The sequence below is a fragment of the Wolffia australiana genome, chromosome 20 (genome assembly GCF_029677425.1).
Source record: "Wolffia australiana isolate 7733 chromosome 20, ASM2967742v1".
NCBI classification, from domain to species: Eukaryota; Viridiplantae; Streptophyta; class Magnoliopsida; order Alismatales; family Araceae; genus Wolffia; species Wolffia australiana.
This window is the reverse complement of record NC_135854.1, coordinates 5,610,001-5,622,632: the sequence shown is the minus strand read 5'-3', so window position 1 is coordinate 5,622,632 and position 12,632 is coordinate 5,610,001.

Sequence of the window (12,632 nt, the reverse complement as noted above, 5' to 3'; positions counted from 1 at the left end):
CTTAACTCCCAAATAAGAACATGATCCATTTTATGTTTTGAAAATGCATACATTGGCTATATGATTGAGTTTTTATGCTATTAAATTTGTTCCTTATTACATATCTTAGCATATAATTTTAAATAAAGAGGGAAGTAGACCTCATGCAAAAGCAAAGGAGATTGAATCCTCATACATTAGAAGTAGTAAAAGTAAAAATCTAAAATCATTGAAAACTGATGTGATTTATGCTATTTATGATAGCTCATGGATTATGGCGGTTCATTTGATATCAAAGAAATCTAGGATTACCATAGAGAAATATGATGAAGGAGAAGAAGGTAAAACTAAGTTGACGATTAGTTGGAGAGTATGCACAGACTACAAAAAGTTCAACCTTGTTACAAACAAAGATATTTATCACTTAAATTTTATTGATGAGATTTTAGAGAAAAGAACTTCTGGGCAGAATTAGTTTCTTGATGGATATTTGATACACTCAAAATTAGGGGTAAAATTACGTCATTGCAAAATTGAGTTTAATGAATATTATTTATAAACCTATACTCAAAATATAATTTGATTAGTTAGTGTAGAACATATCTTAGGGAAAGAGCTCTCTTTATAGGGTGAATTTGAGAAGGTGAGAAGGATTATGTACAGCGTAAGATATAGTGATCAAGATAAGGATAACAGTAATTTAAGATGATGTGACGAGTATTATACTAGTAATGGACCGTGATCAAGGGAGTGGAAACGATAGAGAAGGTTGAAGGAAGACGGGAATCAGTGATGGTGAGACAGGATGAGAATTAATGATAAGCAATATCTGATTTAGGCTTTACTAATTTAGAGTTTACTAGCTTAGATTTTAATAGAATTTAGGAGGAGGTGAAGGTGAGACAAAGTAGACGCGAAAGGACCAACCGTAACGGAAGTAGGAATAGAGTAATGGATGAAATGGGGAAGTCAGTGATTTATGTTTTCATAAATAAGTAGAGAAGAGACATGTTTTAAGATCGTGACAATGTAGGTGATGCGTGAGGTGGATGGTTGAAGTTGTTAGATAGGGATGGCTGATGGATAAGACTGATAGATGGTCTCCCTAAATGTGTTGAAGAATGACCAATGTAAGGCAAGAGTCTAAATGTGTTGAAGTTGTTAGATCTGTATGTTCTGTTGAGATCAAGGTGTCTTCTTGATGAAGATCAGCCTCCCCACTTCTTTATTGATCCTCTCCAAGTGCTCAAAACACCAAGAACACACCTGATGGACCTTAAAAACTTCACTTTCTTTCAATCTGCTGCTCTTGGAGGAAGTAACTTTAAAGATGTTTTTCGCTCCAACAATATAGATGGATAGAGGACATAAAGATGAAACTACCCTAAAAATTTCATCTCAATTGGATTTCTCGATCATCAGATATCAAGCCTAGAAGTTGGATGATTCTTACCCATTGATTATATCAAAAAATTTCTCTCTCCTCATCCTTGTTAGCTTTGCATTAAATGTTGTTATGTTGGGTTTTATCTCATCTTTGCATTAAATGCAATCATTACCTGAAATTGCCCTGGATCATCCTTGATTGACGGTTCTCGTTGTGCCCCATGTTGCTTTTGAAAAAGACAATTATACAAGGAATCACGACATCTATAATAATACTATTTAAATAGAAATGGATGTTTGATGTGGCGATGTGTCGGCATGTGCTACATCACCATCCTCTCTCTTTTCCTCCAATAATTAAATGACATATCAGGGCTGCGCGTACACGCGCTTGCCACATCATCAGTGCCCAAACTTTTGATTAACCAAACGGTTAGATTCTTAAACTGGAGACTTGACCTCCACGCTGCATTTTTTATAAGATCGTCTTTTTTAGTAGTCCATGTCACCCTTACGATTAAAATAAGATGAGGGAGAGTCGTTAGTAATAAATACCATTATGGCATCATTAATCCCGATGCAATAATGATCTGTGATCAATTATTTACTACCACCAACCATTTACGCAGGTTAATTATTGGACGTTGCCAATCATTGATCCTAATTTTTTGTTGGTCGCCATTCTATGAATCAAACTACGACACATGCCATTGCAGAAATAAAAGGGCTTAAGTTTTTTTAAAAAATTATATTAAATCAAATATATGCCATAAATATAAATAATTATGCATTTTGACTTAGAAAAATTATACCTTTATGAATTGAAGGTCAAAATTTTAGGAAAATGATATTACGACACAAAAATGGAGTTTTCTCTGAATTTGATATCAGAAAAATCATTAAAAATTTAATCATTTTAAGCTTGATAACATGTGTATATAATCCAGTTAATGCAAATAAATATCTAAATATGGTCAAATTCATCTACTAAAAATATGTGTTACCAGTATTCATCCTAATGACTAGGATAAAACTACTTTTTCATGTCCAGGGGTAATCGATGTTTGTAAGCGAGTTCCTTTTGGATGTAAAGTTTTAAATTTACCTAAGTTATCTAGGCATGTCTAGATTTTTTATCAAAGAAATTAGTAACTGCTAACATGGCAAAGATATCTTTTAGCAGATTTAGTTGTACTACGGCTATTATTGGTGTCTATGACTCTCATTTGAGAAATATTACAACTGTTGGAATATCTCTCTTTCTCTCTCTCGTTCTTTAGTGGGTCCACTCTGGGCCCACATTCTCTTCCTTCTCTCATATCCTATATAAATGTATGGGGATGTCTTGTCAAGAACATTGAACCCTATTTTCTAATTTTTTCCGCTTTCTTTCTCTTCAATCGCCCTACTTTCTACTTGGTATCAGAGCAACGGGAGCGACGATCCTTCCGGACGATTCTTGACGGCGTCTTCCCCTTAAAGGCAGCCATTTTTGAAGGTGGCAAACTTCCAGGCGTCTTCATCAGGCGCCGATCTGCCAGCCGACTTCATCAGGCGCCGATCCTTCCTGGTGTCTTCATCAGGCGTCAATTGTCATTAGGCGACTGCCCTTCCAGGCATTCTTCCCGCCGATCTTCATCAGACTCCCTCTAGGCTAGGTGCCAATCTTCATCAAGCGGTGGTCTCCCTCCAGCTGACTTCATTAGGCGTCTTTCTTCCAAGCGTCTTCATTAGGGTCTTCCAAGCCAGTCACCGATCTTCATCAGGCGGCAGTCTCCCTCCAGCACATCTCTCTCCGGCGGCATTGTTATAGGTGGCGTTCCTATCTCTATCACCTTTCATGGCAGAAGACGTGGAATCCTCCGTCCAAATGGCTCCCCTCGGCCCAATTCCCGTGAGGCACTCGATCATGACAACTCTCACGCGTCCGACATATACGTTCGACGAAACAAATTATAGTTCGTGGTCGACTGCATTCTTGGAATTCTTGAATGCTCATCGACTTAGACATCACCTGACGGATCCTCTGACGACCGAGTCAGATCCGACCTATGCCGAGTGGAGTTACTTGGAATCGACAGTATGTACATGGCTGTGTTAGAGCGTCGAGAGAAAGATCATGCAACCTATCAGTTGAACTCGCCCAGCTCATGCTTTAGGCAGCAACTAGCGATGATGTACGCCAACAAGTGTAATGTCAGTAAGACTGTTCGTCTATATGAGGATTTATTTGCATGCAAGCAGGGTTCTCGCTTACTCCAAGACTATTATGGCCTGATGGAGTCCATCATTACTGATATAGGAGTGTATCAGCCTCTGTCTATTGATCCCGACACATTGACTCGATACCGAGATGAGCTTAGGGCTGGCGCATTCCCGAGTGGGTTGAAGCCCGAGCTCACCCATATGTTACAAGGACAAGTTCTTGCTGAATCTTGGGTGATGCCTACTGAGGAGATTTTTCCTACAGCACTCTGGGTTCATGACAGTGTGCCTACCTTGTCGTCTACACCTTCGGCCGACATCTCTGCCCTAGCTGCATCTAGTGGATCTGGAGGTCCCCCAAAGTCCTTGGGCAAGGGGCCTACCTCTAGAAAGCCACAGAGAGCTTTTCCTCTGTGCAAGTATTGTGGGAAGGTGACGCATCCCTCTGAGAAGTGCTGGAAGGAATTTGGGAAACAAGCATGGGTACTTGCCGCCTATGGGGGCAAATCTACACCGGCTGCATCGAGCACCTCAGCTCCTTCTATAATGTCCACTATGTTCGCTGCTGCCTCATCTGCTACAGGCTATTAGATCTCGGTCTCACATGTAGAGCCTGTATATCTCCAGGCTTCTTGCACATCCGCTATGCACACTCTACCGAGTGCATCAACTAGTATGGCCTCTCTCGCCACCAGTCCAGCTTCCTATGCGGGAGGAAGCTCCTCCACTCCAGGTATGTCTGCCCTTTCAGTTTCTAATACGATTTGGATAATTGACTTAGGAGCTTTGGCTCATATGAGGGGTACCTCCTCCATCTTAAAACCCTATTCCCCTGATACCTCACACCCTAACGTCTACATCGCTGATGGTCATTCGTGTCTTGTAAAGGGGTCAAGAACCACTCAGGCTACATCTTCTTTGGCCCTCCACAATATCCTTTATTTTCTCAGTTTTCCCACGAACCTGCTTTCCATCAGTGCTATCACCAAAGCCCTCAACTGTGGTGTTTTCTTCTATCCTTATCACTGCATCTTCCAGGACCTTCGTACGGGGCAGAGGATTGGACTGGGCCGTGAGAATGGACGAGGAATCTATGAGCTCATGCCTGCTTTGCCATCAGCTGGACTACTTGCTTTGTTTTTGCTTTCTGCATCCCAATGTTCTTCCCAAAACTCCTTTTTATGGCATTGTCGTTTGGGACATCCAAGTTTTGCAAAACTCAAAGAAGCCTTACCATGGATAAGTGTGTGTTCTTTCAAATGTGAATCATGTGAACCAGGAAAAAATCATCGATCATCATATCCTGAACGCACCGACATACCTTCTGCTCGACCTTTCGATCTTGTGAACTGCGTTGTATGGGGCCCTGCATAGCACACCTCACCTTTTGAGGGGAGATACTACATTGTCTTCGTGGATGACTACACTAGATGCAGCTGAACGTACATTCTTCAAAGCCAAAAACAATTCCTAGTTCTAGACACGGTTCAACAATTTGTGATGGAGATCATTACACAATACGCTACCACCCCGACGGTACTTCGTTAGGATAATGCCCTAGAATTTGTACAATGTTCTTTGGAGACCCTTTGTGCAGACAAAGGGATTATCCATCAGACGACTTGCCCCTACACCTCCCAACAGAATGGAGTGGCTGAGCGGAAACATCGACATCTCTTGGATATGGTGCATACCATGTTGGTTGCTATGCATGTTCCCATGTATCTATGGTCCGATGCAGTCCTCACTGCCACATTCTTGGCGAATCGCCTTCCATCTGCTGCCTTAAATGGGATTGTTCCTATTCAGCGGCTTCATCCCAATGCAAACACATTCTCCTTACCTCCTCGAGTCTTTGGCTGCACTGCATTTGTTCAAGATCACACCCCTGGGTTATCCAAACTCTCTCCACGTGCTCTCAAGGGTGTCTTCGTTGGTTATTCCAATACTCAGAAAGGTTACCGGGTCTACTTTCCCTATGCACGCTGCTACATCACATATGCCAATGTCACTTTCCACAAGGATGTTCCATATTTCACACCATCATCCCTAGTTCCCTCACCCGTCTCTGTAACTCCTTTTTGACGCTAGAGGCCCTCTTCTCACTCGCTTTCCTCGTCTTCCATTTCTGCTTCTGCTACCTTCTCCTACTCCTGAGCCTGTCATCCCTACATCTCCTCCTCCACCCGTCGATCCATCGGTCGACCTTGCATCCTCCCCCGCACCTCTATCATCTGTACCTGCCCCTCCTCCCTTGAACCTTGACCTTCCTATTGCCTTTCAAAAAGGCACACATCGATGTACTCAACATCCTATTAGGCATCCTGTTTACTCTACTCGTCTCTCTCCGTCCTATCACACCTTCACCCTTTCCATCATCATTGGGTCAATTCCCAAATCATATTCTAAAGCTTTGTAGGTACCGAAGTGGAAGGCGGCTATGGATGCAGAACATGGTGCCTTTCTTCAACGAGACACATGGCAGCTGGTGCCTCGTCTTTTCGACACCAAACGATGTCTCCTGTAAGTGGGTGTACTCCCTCAAGTATAATTCTGATGGTACTATTGCCCGGTACAAGGCGCGTCTCATTGCTCGTGGCTTCTCTCATGCCTATGGTCTCGACTATACTGACACTTTCTTTCTAGTGGCCCGTCTCAGCTCCATTCGGGTCCTCTTCTCGGTGGCACTCAATCAAGCATGGTCTCTTCATCAGCTTGATGTATCCAATGCGCTCCTTTATGGAAACTTGGCAGAACAAGTCTATATGGAGCAACCTCCTAGATATGTTGCTCAGGGGGAGTCTTCTATGGTATGTCTCTTGAACAAAGCAATCTATGGCTTGAAGCAAAGCCCTCGCACCAGGTTTCACAAGTTCTCCAAGTTGCTATTTGCTTACGGCTTCGTCTCCACTATCTCCGATCCCACAGTTATGCGCAAGTGATAATCTCACTTTTAGGGTTAAAATTTGTTGTTGGTGATTGAGATTATTCAATAAATATATTTAACCGTACTTAAAAATATTTAGTTAGGGATGAGTACGGATCGTCTCCATAGGGAACGAAGATTAAGGAATTACTTTCTTAACTCGTGATGTTCTTATGAGAAGATCGACAAAAGCACGATTCAAGTATATGAGCTAGTGATATTGATTAAGAAGTACTAAATGTATATGTTATTTCAACTAAAATAAAGAGTAAATGATTGTGACGGACACGAAGATGAACGAAAGTATAAATGAGGATAATGGTTGGGTATGATGGCACGGATGGAGAGACGAGAAACACGAGTGAAATGAGAGTGCAAGTATGATGATAAATTCTAATTATGTTAAATATAGTGAAGGGAAAGAGACAACGTAAGGCGAGGACACTTACCTTAGATCCTTATGTTCCGCCAGGATCACGGCGATTTACGAGTGCCGGTAAGCCCCTCCTCTTCTCCAATGCTTCTTCCCACACACTCAGGACACCAAGAACACTCTTGATGGATCTCAAAACTCACTATCTTTCAATCAGCCTACACAAGTAGGAAGCAAGTTCAAGATGAATTTTACAATGATCCAGGCCTCTATTTATAGATCTGAGGGTATGGATAGAAAGAGGAGGGGGAGACGAAGCAACGCTGAAAATTTCAGCTAAATCGGAGTTGTAGATCAAAAGTTATGGCCGTTTCAATTTGAAGAAATCCTAGCCATTGATATTTTCTCTCTCCTCGTCATCGGCGTCATTTTCCGTGCCCGTTGAGAAGTCAAAGCGCTCCGCATTCTGTGCTTTTCATCTTCCGCGCGTGCGCTTTTTGAAGTCCACGTGTACCTGAAGAAAAGTCAAAGAAAACAAAGCAAAGAAGAAGAAAAAAGAAGCAAAACATGTTTTGTTTTCGGAGGGAGACGTGGCGGCGCGACAGCGCACCACATCACCTTCTTCTTTCTTCTTTTTCTTTCTTTTAAACAAGTGGCTGTGATGTGCCACGTCACCCGGCGCCAAAAAAAAACCAAAAACATTTAAAAATTCATATTAAATAAAATAAAAGCCCAAAAATACGTATATATATATATTTTTGACTCAGAAAAATCATATCTTTCCAAATAAAATGTCAAAAAATTCCAGAAAAATAAATTTCTATCTCAAAAATAATATTCTTTTAGAATATATTGTTAGAAAATCCATAAAACTGCAGTAAAATCAACAAATCATTCTAAGAACAGATTTAATCATTTTAAGATTGATAACATGCAAATATAAGTAATTAAATGCAGATAAATAGGTCAATATGATCATATAAGGTACTTAAAATGCATGTTATCAGCAAACGAACTCCTATGGGGTGCGTTGTGCTAATTGTCTATGTTGATGATATTATTATCACTAGTAGTGACGAGGCCGAGATTGCTGCGACCAAGACTTATCTTCGTCAGCATTTTGTGATGCACGATCTCTCCCCACCATGGTACTTCCTTGGTCTTGATGTTTCTTATCGCCTTGACCACATGGTTTTATGCCAGCGGAAGTATGCTTTAGATCTCCTAGAAGAAACAAGTATGCTCTGATGTAAACCCGTAGCTTCTCCTATGGAGAAAAATGTTGATAGGTGGGATCAGGCAACAACATTGTTGGTGGACCCCGGCCAGTATCGTTGTCTGGTTGGTAAACTCCTCTATCTGACTGTGACACGCCTTGACATTGCATATGTAGTGAGTGTCTTGAGTCAGTTCATGCAATCTCCTCGTCTAGTACACTTTGATGGTGTATATCGTGTTCTACATCAAGCGAGCCCCCAGAAAAGGCCTATAGTACCGAAGGCATGGCCATCTACATGTTGTGGCTTATTCTGATGTAGGATACATGGGCGATGAGGAGGATCACAAGTCTCATGGTGGCTACGTCACTTATGTTGGGGGAAATCTGGTCACATGGAGATCACAAAAACAATTTGTGATTTCCTGTTCCACTGCCGAGTCAGAGTACAGAGCCATGGTGGACACGACATCGGAACTGCTCTAGTTGAGATCCCTTCTCACTGAACTCAGTTTTTCGCCTCCCTTTCCTATGAAGATGTATTGTGATAATGAAGTTGCCACCTTCATCGTCAGCAACGACACTTTTCACATGAGGACCAAGCATATCGAAATTGATTGCCACTTCATTTGACAGTACGTCATAGATGGTACTATCTATACTCCTCATGTTGCTTCCGCACATCAGCTCACAGATATCCTTACGAAGGCTCTGATCGGGACGGCGCATGAGACTATTGGAGGCAAGCTGGGCATGTTTGATCTCCACGCTTCAGCTTGAGAGGGAGTGTTGGAATATCTCTCTTTCTCTCTCTCTCTCTCATTCTTTAGTGGGTCCACTCTGGGCCCACATTCTCTTCCTTCTCTCATATCTTATATAAATGTATGGGGATGTCTTGTCAAGAACATTGAACCCTATTTTCTAATTTTTGCCGCTTTCTTTCTCTTCGATCGCCCTCCTTTCTATTACAACAATAAAGTTTTTAAAATATTTGGTGAGCATCTTAAATTCATTACACCCTATCATCCATAGTTCAATTAGCAGGTTGAGCTATGCAATAGGGAAATCGAGAATATTGAATGAAAACTGTGAAACATGGTGGCAAACACGGGTTAAGGAAATTGGATGAGGCACTATGGCCATACGGAACTGGATAGAAGATTCCCTTAGGTATGAACCTTTTTAGGCTAATATTTATTAAGTCATGTCCTCTTCTGGTGGATTTGGAGCAAAAGCCTATTTGGGAGCAAAAAAACTTAATGTTTATTAGATGATGCATGAGAAATCAGAGTGCTAAACTCCATGAATGACTGGGAATTTATAATGAATATTACTAACTTTATAATATAAAGAAAGACAAAATGAAGGTCTTCCATCGCAAAAATCTATGGAGAACATTTTTTTATGAATATATATATTTTTGGTTTTTTAATCTCAATAATGAAAGTATTTCCTATAAGTTCAAAATCTAGATGTAATTGGCCTTTTATTGTTTTATCAAAATTTTGAATATGGACGTGTGATTATTACTATCCCAAAGACAGGTCAAAGCTTCAAAGTTAATGGAAGCTGAACCCTTTCATTTACCCATCACCATCCACTTAAAGAACCACTTAATGAAGGGAATGATGCCTAATATGTTTTCTAAGCAGTCTTTATTCTTTGTTTTCATTTCTTTTTTTATATTTTTTCCTCTTTTATTTACAGAAATTTAATTTTTTTATAAGATAAAATCACTAGGAGGTTACGAGAAATCTAACAAGGGCATGATGCATGAAGAAGAAAAAATCTTAGGTTTGTAATTATTTATTTTTAATTTTGATATATTTTCTGGATTGAGGTCCCTGCATGAAATAGTAGGCAGTGAGCTATTTATTAACTGTAATATTTGTTGAAACTTCATGCATCAATTTGTGTTTGTGGGTAAAAAAATCATTAATTTAGTAATATTGTAACCACCTTAGGAAGTCTATTTATGTTTTAATGTAGGAGTATGTACAGAGAAATTAGGCTCCTAGAGTAGATGATGAAAAAAAATGGTAAAACTATTATTTTATACAATTTGTGGATGATTTCTGAAACAGACACCAAAATCAAAGGGTTGAAGTAATTTTGTTCTACTGATTAGTGACTTGTGTTAACCCCCACCTCACTACCATCTGATATGATTCAACCCTACTTATGTGTCTTCACTTCCCACTAGCTGAATTATATTTTGGGAGAGGACTAGGCATTTCTTGAGCCATTCCTTGATCCACCTTAAATTATCTTTGAACCTAGCTTAGCTTTCACTATTTGACCACCTTGCTTATGCCTATAGGAACCCATCTCTCCCCATCATTCCTAATTACTTAGGATATAATTGAATCCTGTTGTTTATTTCTTCATCCCTTACATAATAGCATTATTTCATGATATCACTTCTTTATTACCCTCTTCTATGCTTTTAGTCTACATCTTCTCAATCTATTTCTTCTTTTTCTATCCAGCATGTGATGGATTATATGAAAATTTTCAATTATATTATTAATTCCTTATTTTTATGAATAAAAACTTCCATTTTTTGTTCACCCCTTGAAAAAATATAGCTAAAAAATAAAATACAGAAAAATAAAAAATAGAAAAAAATAAGAAAGATAAAAATTGTGTTTGTTATTTTGGAAGCAAGTCTAGTTATTTTCTCTAAAATACTTGTTGATCATTATTTTATTCTCCCTTCCTTGGGTGGGCACACTAATGTTATCCACCATCCTCATCTTTATCTGCACCCTTTATATGTATCTTGCTCATTTGTCTATTCTTGGGAGTAGGCTATCCAAGTACTATTTATCAATCCATTATCAATTACCTACCCTAACACTTTCATTTTAAGAAATACAACATTTTCTTCTTCTCTAATTATAAATACACAGGATCCTTATCACCCAGATTTAATCGATACACATTTAGTATTGTTTACTTTTACAAGAGGAGATTATACATATTTTCTATTTTCATCAAGGAAGAAAGTTCATGGGAACCCCAAACACTAATTAGCTGCCACCCATGAGAGTGATCCTACTTGCAGGAGGTGTTAGGCACACCATTTTCACCAGTGAAGTTAGGAATTAGGCTTCACTTATTAGTCCTTTTACACATCCTTAAAAAGGCTAGTCTCTAAATTTTTATTGGGAGTATTCATGATAACTTGGGATTGATAATTTAAACACCGCGTGCACATGTTTTCTTTTATTTGAAGGTGAGTGAACAACAAGAAATGTAAATGGGCATTGCAATGATTAATTTGGGGGTAATTTGATAATCACAAACAAAATGCTAATTCAAATATTCGTTTCATATATTTTAGGGTTTTAGTTGCAAAATTACAAAAATGCATATTATTAAGGCTTAAATGATTAAGTACATGTTTAAAAGGAAGTTGTACTTTTTCTTAATTTTATGTATTTGGATAGAAATTTCTAACATTAATTCCATAAATAAAATATTTTTAGAAGTCATAAATATACATTTGTATTTATAAAATATTTTAGGGATTTATTATATCTTAGAATGGAATTCTGGTTTTTTCTCAATTTTCTGGTACTTTTATGGTATTTTGGAATTAAATTCATAAATAAAATAATTAAATAATCCATAATATATCTTTTTATTTACTTAAATATTTGTTGGAGTGTATTATTTTCAATTTTCTGCTGTTAAGTTCATAATTTTTTTTTTAAGTTAGAAAATATAAAATTGGGTTTATTTAAATGTTTTAAGGACTCTTTTGAATATTTATAGTAATCCAAAATTTTCATACGGTTGGGTTATGTTGCTTTTATTAAACGCTATAAAATACTTTTCAATGCAACTTAAGCTATGATCGATTCAAGTCAATATGTAAAGCACTATACATGAAGTGTACATTATGGGGAACTTGTTCCACCCTTTACATTCTCCCTTGAAGATTGTTCTGAGTTCGTTCACGTAGCATCTAAATGTATCCATGTGATCAATGTGCTCTTGGATTTCCATTTCTTCTTCTCCAAGTATTCTTGAAGTTCTAGTAGATCTTATAACCACGAAGATACTCTTCTCTGATGAATGCAAAAACTGATAAGGAATAAAGAGGGGGTATCCCTGCCTGATTTGGATGCTGAAAATGGGTGCCCTCCCTTATTTATCTGTTACTGAAGAATTTTCACAAAAAACCGTCAAATAAAAGTATACGGAACATTGCCCCTATAATCTTATGTGTGCGACTCTCTAGGCCCTTGTATCGTTCTAGTTAATAACTGTAGTGCACAATGACATCTAATAACCAGTATTATTAATTAATTATATCAATGTATAGATTAATTAATATACAATCAATTTAACACAATTTATAGGTAAAGTTTACAACCCATGGGATGCCAACTTTCTCTAGAACATACATATTAATATTTGAACTCTCTCATGAAGCCTTTACTGTCGTTGGTTACTGTATATGAATAATCCCTCATCCGCGGAGACACCTGGATGGGATAGAGTATGGTCAGTTGTCACATCCTAATGCTGGTTATTTG